We start from the raw sequence: 15483 nt of genomic DNA on the forward strand, positions 1-15483 counted from the left end.
GGTTTGTGCTTGTAATTTGTAGATGTGAGTTTTCCGCTTACTGCTCTATAATCTTCCTTGCTTCCACTCTGCCATCATGAACTCTTATCCCTTTGGAACTATAAGCCAAAATAAGCTCTTCCTTTATTTGCCTTGGTCATCCTTTTTTATCACAGCAACAAAAAAGTAATATAAGCCATAATGATAGAATCATTGCAACTGTAAGAAAATGACAACCAACAGACCCCAGCTCTGAACACAGTAAAATCAATGGAGGGTTGGAGGTGCTTAAGTGCCTGTTGTGAATGTCCGTTGGGAGTTCTACCAAGAATGGTCATCTTTCCCACAAACTGTTAGCAGATCATGGAAACTGTCTTTGTAGTTAGCACTTCACTAGCCTTTCATTTCATGAGTGATCCAGGGCCATTGAGAAGACATTTGTTTAATATACACAGTTAGAAATATATATGTAATTTGAAATTTTGTAAGATCTACATTAAAAAGTAAAAAGAACAAGGTAAAATTAATATTCCAATGCTTTCAGCAGTTAGTGAATATAAAAACCACTTATGCAATTTTTTTTCTAATGCTGAGTTTTAGAAGCATAATATTTACATTTCCAGAGCATCCTCGTCCTAACTCACCTGTTTCAAGTATTCTTTCATTTTTATATTGGTCAGGGCTGGCCAAAAATTTAACAGCAGGAGCTGGAGAGGTGACTCAGTAGGTAAGAGCACTGGCTCCTAGTTCAGAGGGTTCAGGTTTGATCTCTAGCACCCACATGACAGCTAATAACCATCTATAATTACAATTCTACAGGATTCCTGGCCTCTGAGGATACTAGGCAGGCAAATGATATACAAACATACATGAAGGCAAAATACCCATACACATAAAACACCCCCCCCCCCCAAAAAAAAAAAACCCAACAACAATAAAACAGTATTTCTAATGGTTTCCTTTTGGTCCATTTATACCATGACAGACTTTTTGAGGAAGAGTTAGAGGGACATAGGTTGACAAAGAAAGCGAGATGGTCATTGTTTGTTCCCAGAGGACATTGCAAGGAAAAATGGTGGGAAGGCATGGACTGGCAGTGGGGATCAAAACAGGACCAGTAGGGGAAAGGGAAGGATCCAAGGGTTCTATAAAACATCCAACCAAGCTGAACATGGTCGTTTACGCTTTTAATCTCAGAGGCAGCAGGCAGGCAGATTTCTGAGTTTGAGGCCAGGACTGTTAACATAGAGAACCCTGTCTTAAAATAAATAAATAAATAAATAAATAAATAAATAAATAAATAAATAAATAAATAAATAAAAGTAAGGAAACAAAAATAAAATCAAAATCAAACAACAAAAAACCAAAACCAAACACCCCCCCCCCCAAAAAAAAGCACCCAATCCAGAATAAGTTTGCCGAATTAGAACTTGCAGTCTTGGGCTGGAGAGATGGCTCAGAGGTTAAGAGCACTGGCTGTTCTCCCAGAGGTTCTGAGTTCAATTCCCAGCAACCACATGGTGGTTCACAACCATCTGTAATGAGATCTGGTGCCCTCTTCTGGCCTGCAGGAAGAGGAATGTATACATAATAAATAAATAAATCTTTAAAAAAAAAAAAAAAAAAAAAAAAAAGAACTTGCAATCTTACAACCCCACCTTCCTGGAAGGGAAAAAGCTTTGGCTTTCTCTAGTGTTCAGTCTCCTGTCTTTACCAGACATTCATTCATCCAGTTGTTTGTCTATCTAAGAAAGTGAATTTGGGGATCTGTATCACCCTCCTCTGTTACATTCAACCAGGAAATCATTTGTAGACCTTTGAAGTGCAAGTTTAGATTTTGCTCTGTAGACTTGAGAGCTTTATGGGAACAGGCTGGCTTCTCCTGAGCAGCCTTATGCCAGTCTTGTTATCCTAGTTTCTACAGAGTTGGACACTGACATTTAAAACTCAGCCACCACTAAACACCGTGCTGCAGCCTAGGTGCATTTTATCCTAGTCTGAGGTCATGAGGCAGCGGGCAGGAGTAGTGCTGCAGGCCTAGAATCCTAGCACTAGGGAAGCAGTATTGGGTTTACACACAGTGTAGTTAGTGTTCATGATGGTAATGTGCTTCATGTAATTTAAAAAGAAAATAACACACGGCTATTTTTAAACTACTGGCATGAATAATTAATTTTTAAAATTAGAGGCACTGGATGTTGATACCTAAGGGAGAAGTGGGGGTTGGAAGTGAGAGTCCCTATTGGAAATTCCTCTTAGAAAACATTCCACATAACATATAGAAAACAGGCTGAAAAAAGTTGACCAAACTAAAGTTGAATCTTTTTTAAAAAAAGGTAAAAGTGTCCATGTTTTGCACATAGATAATATTGTATTTCAAGTAAACCTCAGAGTCAGAATCCATAGCAAAGAGTCATTCATCCAACTCCAAATTGAGCAAAGCAATCAAACCTGCTTTAAAAAGTAGCTGTGATGCAAATATGGATTTCATCTGCATTTTAAGAAATTGAATGTTCAGAAACCCATTTTACAAAGGGATATTTGAGCAAGCAACATATATGCATAACATTACATCTGTGACTACAGAAGTGGATAAATTCTATTTCCTCCAAGTTTGGGTACAGATTTCTGTGAGCTCTTAGGCCTGTGAGAAATGTCTTGGCGGTGTGCATGCTTCTGACCCCGAGCAACAACACAACCCCCAATGCATGATAAGCATCTGTGAACATAATTTCACAGAATATCAAAAATTGCTGTAAAACGAGGGCATTATTACAATTTAAGGGAAATGATGCAGATAAATCTATTTTAATGGATAAGCATAGTTGATGCAAAATAAGTATGCCAGTGCTTCATTATTTATTCCTCTCAACTTGTCTAAATTAGAGTGGAAAAATGCACACTGTCTACCCTAGCACTGTATACAAAGAAATGGAAAACTGTTTTCCTAGCCATGCTAGTATCTTGGAAAAACTTAATCCTAGTGTATAATTGATTTCAAAGGCTCTGTTGTATTCCTTCAGTTGTACCACATAATCTCCTCTGCACCATTCTTGTCAGGCGTTGCCTAGGCGATCCAGTGCTCACCACTGGATGGAGTTCACAATTCTCTTTGAATGAATGAGTCTCTTCATAGTAGAGTCAGTAATTTCATTTAAAAAAAAAATACGTTAATCTAAACAGATATATCTGACATTGTTGCCCAGTCAAAAGAGCAATGGTGATGAGCCCAACCTAGATTCCCTTACAAGGCCATGATACTTGCCAACTTGATGATTTGTGGTTTATTGAGCAGTAATATTAAGACATATGTGTACTTATTGCAACCTGTACAGCAGATAGATTAAGAAGAGGTTAAAGTATATTACTCAAAGATTTGCTGGAACTCTCCCAAGTTTGGTAATCTAGCCATAGATAGCACATCTCTGATATGCTTCCTTTACTGAATGCTGTTCCTTAATGTATGTAGTTTGTAAGGCTGTAGAGAAAACATACCACTTTACAAAGCCAACAAGAGGGTGGAGTGATGGTTTAATGGTAAGTGTGATGGTTTAATGGTAAGTATGCTTGCTGCTCTTTGGGAGGATCTGGGTTTGGTTCCTAGCCCCCGTGTTGAGTGGTCTCTGGGCACCTGCAGCTGTATGGCATAAATGCTTACAGATACATCCACATAAATTTTGAAAAGTTAAAATATAAATAAATCTCGTAACATTTTATTAAATAGATAAGTAAAACAAAACAAAACTCCAAAATGTTTTCCAGAAACTGGATTGATGATATTATCAGCTTAAGATAAATGAGGTCCTCTAGAATTGGTTATCGGCTTCCAAGCAGCAAAAAGAAATGCATGGACAAACCTGAACTCTTAACTGCCTTGGCATGGATTCTTAGCATTAGGGTTTGAGTGCTGCGGGTAGAACGTGGGACCTGACATATGCTGGCTGGTGCTGCTCCACAGAGCTGTACCCCCAGGCCAAGCTTTAGGATTTATAAGCGTTTACGGCAGCTCCTAATGTACAATTAGGGCTAGAAGTTCAAGTGTTACGCATATACAGGCCTCTGATTTGAAGACCCCCAAAGGAAAGAATGTCTCAAAGTGTTCTGTGTCCTCAGTTCTAAATTCAAGAATTCTTGGAACCAGGAACATTTGCTAAGACACTCTGTGTGTGTGTGTGTGTGTGTGTAGGTATATATATGTGTGCATGTGTATGGATTGTGTGTGTGATGTGTGCTTGTCTCTGACCATTTGCTGCTCTAGTTTTTTAGTCTTGATACTGAAATTTAAAATTTGGGATTTTTTTTTAAGTTTTTATTACACTTACTTCGTTGTGTGTGTACTCATCACACGCACGTGCATGTGCCATGACCTGTTTGTGGTGATGAGAGGACTATTTGTATGAGTCAGTTTTCTTTTTCAACTTTGTGGGTCCTAGGGATGGATCAAATTTGGTGGCAAATACCTTTACCTCCTAAGCCACTTCCTGGCCTAACATTTATTTATATATGTAGAAGACAGATGTTTATTTGCTCGCCCACCCAGTTTTCTTTTGTAGTTTCTTTTTGGGACTATATTCCCTGTGCTGATGAAGAGAGAAACATATTAAGGGCTGGGGAGGGGCTATGCTAGAGGGGACTGTGGAAAGGGGTAGGGACTAGCCCTCCCTAGACTGGAGGGAGGAAGAGGAGAGTAAGGAATAAGGGAAGGAAGAGGGAAGGGCTTCACAGCTGTGTACTGTTAGCCTCTGTTAGTTCCCAGGACATGGAGGTTTCTTAGTTTTCTTGTGAAATAACAATACACGTACAGTAATTGATACAGAAAACAAGTTTACTCCTCATGTTTTTGAAGGCGAAATCCAAGATTAAAGTGAGAACTGTCTAGCTTCTTGTAACGGTAGAAGGCAGCACAGGGCTAGACAGCACCTAGTGAGCGGAAGAAGCACAGGGGTAGGAAAACATCTGTGTCCTGCTCCTGGGACAATGGAATTCATTCATTCAAGACTTCGTGAGCACACACAGCCTAATCACCGTTTAAAGGGTCTACCTCCTAATACCACCACATGGCAATTAAAGTCCGGTTCTTTAAGCCATAGCACAACAGTATCATGTGAATCACTCATGATGGCTGCCAAGGAATCCAGCAGCATTCTTACTTCCTAAAATGAAAGTTTTAAAATAATTTAACCCTAGACTTCTTAAAACAGCTTTATTAAGATAAAATAGAAGTACAATAACTGCACATACTTAGAGTGTACAATTAAAATACTTTTAATAGATGTATGCAGAAAAGGAAAGAGTCTTACCTCAAATGTATAAAAGATAGGGTTTATTCTGGAGGCAAATATGAGTGACCATGGCCTGAAAACATAGAGTTAGATCCCCCAAATACCATTTTCTAATGAGGCAGCAACTTCATGAACTTTTTATAATAATAGAACAAAGAAAGCCACACATCAAGATACTTTTCAATACGTTAATGGGTACATCTGGTAGGGGGCTTATAGCAAGGTCCGGAGAACTCTGCTATAGACCATGAAGAGAACACTAACTGGCAATACTCTTAACCATTTGAATGCAGGAAATCTATGGTTCTGTTAATACAGTCTAAAAAAATAAAAATAAAAAAAATATGTCAGGATGTTCGGTCCAACACTCTAGGGGAGCTGGGAATGGCTATTTAGCAGGCTAAAGATCCCCTAGAGAAAATTGTCACTGGGTTCTTTAAACAGCAACAGTCCAATGTCTTCATACCATTTATGTGTTAACCAGTCATTAGCCTTTGCAATCACAGACACAGTTTTTTTTTTTTAAATTCTCATTCACATACATAATAGTCAGATTATCCGTCACTGTGACCAGATACCTGAGCAGGAAAAATTTATTTTGATAATAGTTTCAGAGGTCTATTGTGGGAGTGAGGCCACGGTGGAAAGAGCAGGTTGTCGTGTGATGGCCAGGAAGCAGAGAGAAAGAATGCCTGAGAAGTAGTGGACTTCTCCTTCCCCCCTTTATTCCAGCCTGGCCCAGCCTATCCATCCACCATTGAGGGAAGGCTGACCCCTCTTTGTTATATCCCTGACATGCCCTCGCAGATGCATCAAGAGGTGTTCCTCATTAATCTCCTCAATGATTCTCAATCCAGTCAAGCTAACAATAACATCACCACAGTACGTGTCTTAACTCTGAATGTGCCTTTGTGTTCTTTTGTAATTCCTTCTACCCACTGCTCCTGACCCCAAAGCAACACCAGGTAATTACTGAACTGCTTTTTAGCATAATATTAGTTTGCATTTGCCAAAATTCTCAGAGTCACACACTGTTCTCTCTCTCTCTCTCTCTCTCTCTCTCTCTCTCTCTCTCTCTAATTTTATTTTTCAAGACATGGTTTCTCTGTAGCTTTGGCTGTCCTGGAACTTACATTGTAGACCAGGCTGGCCTTGAACTCACAGAGATTGGCCTGCCTCTGCGACCCAGTGCTGGGATTAAAGGTGTGCACCACCACTGCCCGGCTACTTTCTTACTGATTTCATCAAGGGAAGGGAATGTAATTACTCACTATGTTGGTGCATGTATAGTAGTTTGTTCACTTTTCTCATGAACAGTATCCATGATAGTGGTATTTCACAGTTTTTTTTTAAATCCATCCGTATTGATGTTTGGGGTTTTCTAGCTTACAAACATAACTGGTAAAAACAGAGTTGAATGATTAGTGTAAATTTAGGTGCCTGTTCAAAAATGCACAAGAGCCATCATGAATAAATGAAGCTTTCTCATGGGGTAGCACTTTGTTTCATCGAGACACAAAGAAATGCTTACAGCAGATGGATTTGTACCAGATACTCCGAGTGGATGTTTGTCTTCCTCATAACTCTCTGAGTCTGTTCACGGTGAAGTTAATTTTCATAACTGTATGGCAGACTCTAAACAGTGCTGAGCGTGTCGGGGAGGATATATTTGAAGGACTTCTGGAAGGGAGCTACCTCTTTGGAAGGCATTCTGTGAACCAGACTGTGATTTCCTACACCATTGCATTTCACCTTCCCCTAAGGCCACCCTGGAGACTGGAGAGGCTATTCTACGTGACAGAGGAGCGGTGGAGTCCTCTGACAGCTCACCTGAGTTAAGATGTGCTCGCTTGGAATTTGAGCCCATATCTGTTAATATCTTGTCATTTCCTGTCATTCTCATTCACGGGTTGGTGGAGCTTGCCAGTGGCAGCAGTGTGATGAGCAGTGAGCTCTGAGAAGGACTGAGCTAAGTTTTTGCTGTAGGCAGGCTCCCCCAACTCTGACCGGAAGAGGTCAGGGCTGTCCGAGAGTTGGGGCAGCAAGAGGGCTCTGGGCTTCAGAGTGTCCCCTGGGGGGCCTAGCATTAAGAGTTTATACAAGAATTGGTTTCAGTAGACACAATTGTTGAGTTCTTAAGGTAATTTCAAAATCAACCCACAAGTAATGGACGCTGACAAGAACAGTTTTACCAAGTAACCCTGTGCCGGCCCCTAACTGTCTGGTGGACACTGCGCTCTCTCAACCTTTAACGTTCTCTGGAAACCGGCACTGTCAGTGAAATCGGCTTTCTGGTCTTGCCTGTCGTTGCCACCAGGGGGCGAGCGCCTCCCAGATTTTCTCCGCAGCGCGGCCAACGCTATGGAGTGATTCTATACATCCTTTCGTGGGAAAATAAGTTTTGAGTTTGGTACCCTTGCAAGGAATTCCAACTCAGATGTTAGAGCATTTCAGCTCATTGATTTGCTAAAAATATCAGGTTTTGGGATTTCTTTGTATTTTAACAGTGAGTTTAGATGCTTTAAAACTCACATAACAACTTTAAAAAATAATTTTATCCTTTCAAAATTCTATACATTTAAATAATGCATTTTGATTAGATGCACCCACTGTTACCTCCCTCCCACTCTCCCTAGTGGCCTTCGCCCCATCATCCTCTCAGCTTCATGTACTCCCTTTTGTTATTGTTATATTTTGATAGCTCCTGAGTCCACTCAGTGCTGTCCAAACGCAAATGGGTGTGGGTCATGTCTGTAGATGCTCCCACCTCGGCAGCCATCAACTGCTGATAGTTCCTCCGCTAATGTGGGACCTTGGGGGTGTTGCCCTCATTCATGCTGGAATTTTTTTATTATTAAATAATTTTCTATTCATTTTACATACCAACCATAGATGCCCCTCTCCTCCCTCCAGCCTTCCCCCCCAGCCTGCTCCTCATTCCCACCTCCAAGGCAAGGCCTCTCATGGAGTGTCAGTTGAGGCAGGTCCAAGCCCCTCCCCCTGCACCAAGGCTGTATAAGGTGTCCAACCATAGGCACTGGGCTCCAAAAAGCCCTCTCATGCACCAAGGACGGATCCTGATCCCCCTGCCAGGGGTCCCTTATCATGCTGGAATTTTTACTGGCTTGATTTTGTGCAGGTCTTGCACAGGAAACCATAGCTGCTGTGAGTTGATGTGTTTGGCAGCCATGGCATGTCCAGAAACCAAAATTTCACAGCTCTCCTCACCCATCAGCTCTTACATTCTTTCTGCCCACTCTTTTGTGATGGTCCCCAAGCCTTGGATCGAGGAGGCTAACATAGGATCCATCCACAGCTGAGCCTAACAGTTACTTATCCATGGCACTTTGATGAAACACAAGAGTCGGCATTAACCACTATTCACTGTAAAAAGAAACGAAAGTTGAGAGCAATACAAATCTCTGGGTTCAGAACTATAGTAGCCTCTTAGTTGATCTTTCCTTTCATGAGTGTGACGTGGCCCTCCTTATCTCATCTGACTAGATTTGGTCTGAAGTCATTCTGTCAAATAATAGAAAGCTGTTTCTTAGTTCCATTTGCTTGGAATTTCCTTTTCCATTCCTTTACTCTAGGGTACTGTCTTTTTATCTTTTTAGACAGGGTTTGTGTGTATCCCTAGCTGTCCTAGAACCTCTTTGTAGACCACGCTGGCCTTGAACTCAGAGATCAACCTTTCTCTGCTTCCCAAGTGCTGGGATTAAAGGCATGCACTACCACATTCAGCTTGGTACTGTTTTTACTTGGTGGTAAGGTGGGTTTATTGAACTAAAGTTTTCCTTCCAATATCCTCTGTAGAGCTGGCTTGGTGGTCATATATTCCTTTAATATGTTTTTATCATGGAAAATCTTTTTACAGTATTTTATATTCTTTAATTAGTTTACAAACTAGTGGACTTTCATAAGGCTTCTTCATACATCCTTCCATCTCCTCCATTCTCCTCATCCCCACTTAAAACTTTAACCTGGAGTATCCCCGTTATGTTACCTTTGGCCTGTTATCCCCTCTGATTATATTTTATTTTTTCTTTTAGAAACAAGGTCTCACTAAGGAGCTCCAGCTGGCCAAAAACTCATAGAGATCCCCCTGCCTCTCCCTCCCAAGTGCTGGGACTAAAGGTGTGTGCCACCACACAGGGCCTCATTGTATTTTCTACTTGAATCTTAAGATCACAGGTTTCCATCTAGCTTTTATATTCAACCTTCAGTTTGGCGAACTTTTAGTGCATGGCGGCACAGGCCTGTAACTTCAGTGTCTTGGTGGGCTGAGGCAGGAGGACTGCTTCAATGCTGATGATGCAGAGCACATGTTCAAAGCCCAGCTGCCATCCCTAACACCACGCGCCTTGTATTTACTGCGTGTGAAATTTCCAGCTGGGGTGCTTTTCCTGGAGGTTGTTTCTATAAATGTGAAAAGTGCTTTGAATCCGGCCCAAGTGAACTGTTCTCTTCCAGGTCAAGGGGACACAATGGGATTGTGGAGATTTGGGAAGGAGGGAGTGGCCAGCTAATTCAGCAAATACAAGTTCAAGGTTTCTCTGTCGGCACAGTCCTCAGCACACAGACAAACTTCACTCATGATGATGCTCGACAAGACGGCCTTACCCCTGCCCGACGTTTCATGAGCACTTCCTTCACACCTCAAGAAGTGGAAGGGTCCTGTTCTCCTGTAGCCTGAGTGTATTTGGTGTGCTTCTACCCATGAAAGAAGCAAGGGTCTCATTAGCTACATGGGCACTCTCTGCAGCCCACAGGCTCTCGAGGCACAGGCTTGGGTTAGAGAGCAGGCTTTACTGATGCAGTCTGAGTAACTAGATTGGTTTGACTTTCTCAAATTCCTTTGCTGCAGGACCCTGAGAAACCAGCGCCATTCGGGAATGCAGGATGTTGTAGTCTTGAGCCTTAAGATGGAACCTTCTAGAGCTCCTTCCTGCCCACCTCTGTAGCCCAGTGGAGCCAGAATCCTCTGTGGAGGACCTGCTGATTGAAGTCAGTGTGACTTGCTTTTGATTTTTGTCTTCTAGCAGAGCTGACGGGACAGCTGAAGCTTCTGGGACAGAGGGAGACTGGAAATGCAAATGCCTCTGGGAGGCCGGTGGAGTCCACAGAGTTTGAATGTGTGGAAATAGTGGCTTTCACAAGGAACATTTCTCTAGCTGCAGAGGAAATTAGGCAAGCAGTTTATGTAGGAGAAGCAGAAGCAAGTGGAAAGTGATTTGCCTTCTTTTCCTCTTTCTCTCCTGGGAGGAGGATGATCCTGCAAGAACTGACCAGGAGGGTGTAGCCCGTTCTTCCCTATTTCTGGAGATCCCACCCTCTGCCTGCTGCCCATCAGAGTTTCTGTTTTTCAGGTTGCTAGCTTATGGGAGGGGCTGGAGGTCACAGGAACCCTCCAGGGCTCAGACTCACAGGGAGATGCAGCACTCTGAGCTATCGCAGGGTCACCTCCATCATCAGCACTTTGAATTGGATCAGGGTGAACACCCTGACAAAAGCACAGGCACGGGGCCTTAAGTGAACGGCATTTTCCTCCCAGGCAGAGTGAAGGGTCTGTTCACAAACCGCGGAAGTTGCTGCAGTCTTTGAACAGTGCAGGTATCCATTAGGATGCGCGCAGTAGCCCAGGATGGCTTGCTGGGAATCTCACTGAGAGGGCATGGTTTACTCCGGGAAGAAACTCAGGCTTTACAGGGACAGGTACCTCCTGCACCACGCACCATGCTAGACACTGGGGAACTCCAAGGAGCAAGGCAAACAGCTACCTATCAGCATTGCCTCACAGAGCTTGCTGCATGGATGGGAGTGCTCCTTGTTTGTGTGATCCAGTGTGGATGGCAGCCAGAGCCATAGCCAAATCCAACTTATTGAATACCCAGAGTGTTTGCAACCAAGAGGCTGAATTTTCTGTTCTAATTAATTTTAATTAAGTTTAAATAGCCACAGATGGTTTGTGTCTGTGGCATAGCATTGTTATAACAGAATCTCTATGTGGGAAGGAAATAAATACTCTTCCCTGTCATTCCGGCATCCCGTGTTACAGTGGTTGGATGGATAGCATCCATCTCTTCCAGCATGTAGTCAAGAAATAGGATTGCTGTTTGCTTCTGCCAGGCATGAGTTTCTAGGCTCTTTGTATTTTATCTTTCTGTGACCTCAGAACACCCCCAAGGGGCATGTATGTACCTTGCATGTACTAGTGACTAATTAGGATGAGAATCTTTCACCCCCCCCCCCCTTTGATGCTTAACACAATCCTGCTGACATTATCATGTGTCAGGCTGCCCACTGGGTCCTTGGGGTGGTGAAAGGTGTGGCTTCCACTACATGGGGGAGCTCAGGTGTGATCCTCTTCTCTCTAAGGAACAAGGTGTAATAACTCCCTTGTCATGAGTTATTGTCATCATTGCCATGAAAATGTTACAGTTTTCTCTGGGCCTCTCCCATGCAAATGTTCCTGCTATGACAGCATCAATGTCCCCAGGGGAGGGTTCGGATCCTTCAGATAATAAGAGAGCGGGTGCATGCCTGGGCGGGGCCGTGTAAGGAAGGCAGGGCAGTGAGAAAGGCTGTGTGACCAACTGCCGCAGCGGTCAGGCAGCTGGCGTTTTCTCATCCTGGGTATTAGGGCAGAGTCTGTCTAGGATTGGCTGTGATTTTGTTTGCAGCCACACTTTTTATTACATTATATTGAAAATAACAGAAAAACTGATTCTAGGACATGATTCAGTAAACACTTATAGCAATTTTATTCTGTGTGAAGTTGAAAAGTGTAATTCCTTACAGGATATAGGGAAGAATTCTGGAGGGCTTTAGTCCCATGCAACTTTGAAAAGTAAAGCATGTTTTGACTTGTGTTGGCACATAATTCTTGTACCGATCGATGGGGCACAGAGTGACCTTCTAGTACGTATATAAAGTAAGTGTGTAAGGGTCAGATTAGGCCTCAGACATTTGTCACACCTGTGCTAGGAACTTTCAGACTGCTCTTTACTGGCTCTTCTGAAATGGTCACTTTTATTTGTGTGATTTTTACAGTGTGTTGTCATGTGCAGGAGAGGACTAACTTTATCCTAAGGGTAGATGAAAGGTTTGTGTGATTTATCGCAGGATCTCTCAAAGAAATTCTCCTTAAATTTCTGAACCTCACTTCACCCAGGAAGATGAATTCTTGACTGTGTATCATTTGATACTAAAAATAGTCACTATGGTCTGACAAGTACAGAACCATTGAAGTTTTCCTGTATTGTTTTTCCACCCCAAGTACAGCGTCTGCTCCATCTGAACGATCAGTGTTATTTTGCTTTCTGTTGCTATGACAAGTGTCAGGACTAAAAGCAGCTTGAGGAGAGGAAAGGGTTTATTTGGCTTACACATCCTCACCACAGGCGATTGTTAAGAGAAGTTAGGGCAAGAACTCAGAGAAGGAATCTGGAGGCAGGGACCGAAGTAGTGGCCATGGAGGAACATTACTTATTGGCTTGCTCTTTGTGGCTCACGTAGATCCCTTTTTTAAAAAAGCAAATTCAGGACCACATGCCCAGGGGTGCTACCATCCACAGTTGATTGAGGCTCTCTCACATCAACCCATTAATCAAGAAAATGCCCCATAGACTTGTTTTCAGGCCAACCTGATGGAGGCATTCCCTTAATTGAGGTGCCCTCTTCCCAGATAACTCCAGTTTGTGTCAAGTTGGAAAAAACAAAACAAAACAAAACAATCAGCATGCCCACCTTTGTTTCTCAGAATATTTCCTCCTTCATCTGTTAGAACTCAGACACACAGCATTGAGCATGTCACCCAATCTCATGTCACAGGTACGATGGAGCATTTCTTCTCATGTAGAAACACAGAAACACAGCCATAGTTCTTTACCATGTTTTTGTTTCGCCAGAACATTCTGTTCTCACCTGCTGCAACTTCCTCACACACAGTATTGTAAGTAGGCTTGGCACCACCCAAGTGAAACAGTTTTGAGGATTCGTGATTCGAAATCATTAATTCTATGTTGGAGAGTCTGCATACTTTCACAACTAAACCTGCATCCTAACGAGAGGCATCATGTTATAAGGAGTGTAAACTGGAAAACAGGAAATTGATTAACTCAAATGATACTCTTTCTCCTCTAATTAAAAGTAACTCTAGAGATATTATTAATACCTTATACCACCTTAGTGCTGATATACTATTTTTTTGTTTTTTTTGTTTTTTTTCTTTTTGGTTACTATAAAGGACATTATCCTGCCAATCAAGGATGCCTATTTTGGGAAAATAACTTGTTCCATCTGAGCCTTAGCAGTCTGCATTTGTAAGTGGGCACAATAAATCATTATAGATAGGTTCTAGCCTGGTGCAACTCAACAAATGCTAATGTTTCTCTTTCTTTTTTTATTCTCATCTCTAAGCATGTCTAGTGACATGTCTCACTAAGTGTAGAATAGAAAACATATGTAGCAATGATATGTTGGTGCTTCTTGTGGTCAGCTCAGATATTTAGAACTTCATCTGTTTTGAGCTAGTCAGTCCCTAGGTCAGGTCTTCAGTTTCAGTGTCAAGCCCAGATATAGGCAGCAGTCATAGGTTGTTCTGCCTCTTATTCCCCGTCATAAAGAGAACAAGCCTTAGGAGCCTTCCCAGTGGCTATAATCTCAGCTTTGAACTATCCCAGCTTTCTCACTGTGGGCTGACAAATGGGCCCCAGAAAACAGGAGACAATTATGTCTTCAACCTCTTGAGAACAGAGATGCCAAGTGGCCCACAGATAGAGTAGGTTAAGAGTCACCTGGCCTTACCCCAACACTGGTCAAGCCATTCTGTGAACAGAGCCCGTCTTCATTGTTGATTCAGGGCCTGGTGCTCCCGGAAGGGAGCAGCCATGCTGAGGACCCTCACGTCCTGAGGGCAGTAGTGTAGGACTATGCCAGGCTTGGGAGATAGGGTCAGCCTGCTGTGGGTCTGTCATGGATCATGGCTCTTCCTCTAGGGCCCTGTTTACCTAAATTGTTTCCTGCCTACAGTGACATGCATGTTGAAAACATTTAAAAACTGTCGTAGGGACTTTTCAGACTAAATACGTTTGAGGAAAGCTGCATTAAGTAAGTCATAGTCCATTTTCCTCAGGCTTTCACAGAGACATTGTGGATCCCCACGAGGGGACAAGAGTGCACGACTTTTCCTGAGACTTTGGCCTCATTCCTCTTTTTTGTATTGTGCATTATGAGCTTTAGGAAATGTGGCTTAAGGGTGACTCCCTGTGACCTTGACCAAGGCACTCTTCTTCCCTGGCCTTAGTTTCACTACCTGAAATCAGGGATCACACCCATTTCCACCCTTACTCCAGGGGCTGTGCCACCCAGAACAGCCCAGCAGCTGTGTACAGGCTAGGGCCTTATCTTTGGCTGGAATGCTGAGAGATGCTCCTGCAGCTGAGTGGTAGCTGCCTCTTCTGGTCTTGCTCAGTACCACTGAGGCCAGCAGGCCTGGCAAGCATACCCACTCCAGGCTTATGACCTGGCTTACTTGAGCACAGTAGTCCAGGTCCAAGCCGCACAGGCCCCTCTGCCTAAAATTTCCTCACCATCTTTCTTTGTCCAAGTCATTCTTATTTTTCAGATTAAGTACATCCTTAGTGACTTCCAGGCTTCTGAATCTGTCACTTCTTTTTAAGGAAAAGATTTGAGCTGGCAGTGGTGGCACACACCTTTAATCCCAGTACTCAGGAGGCAGAGACGGGCAGATCTATCTCTGTGGGTTCAAGGCTAGCCTGGTCTACAGAGTGAGTTCCAGGACAGCCAAGGCTACAAAAACTGAGAGAGAGAGAGAGAGAGAGAGAGAGAGAGAGAGAGAGAGAGAGAGAGAGAGAGAGAAATTGAAGATTACATTTACTTTCTTTGTTTTTTTAGTGTGTGTGTGTGTGTGTGTGTGTGTGTGTGTGTGTGTGTGTGTGTGTAAGGACAACTTTCAAGAGCTGTTCTCTTCTTCTATTAAGTGGGTCCCTCCATCTTGCTGGCCTATGCTTTTTATAGAAGACGTAAGAAATAGTTTTTGCGTTTTTGTTTTCTGTTGTGTGTTTTGAGGCTCTGTTGCTAGGCATATACATGTTCAGGATTGTTAGATTTTCTAGGAGTGATGACTATTTGTCCATTATGTGATGCTCCTCCTAACTCCCAATAACTGGCTTTACTCTGGAGTCAGCTCTGTATGACA

The sequence above is a fragment of the Peromyscus eremicus genome, chromosome 10, assembly GCF_949786415.1.
Source record: "Peromyscus eremicus chromosome 10, PerEre_H2_v1, whole genome shotgun sequence".
NCBI lineage: Eukaryota > Metazoa > Chordata > Mammalia > Rodentia > Cricetidae > Peromyscus > Peromyscus eremicus.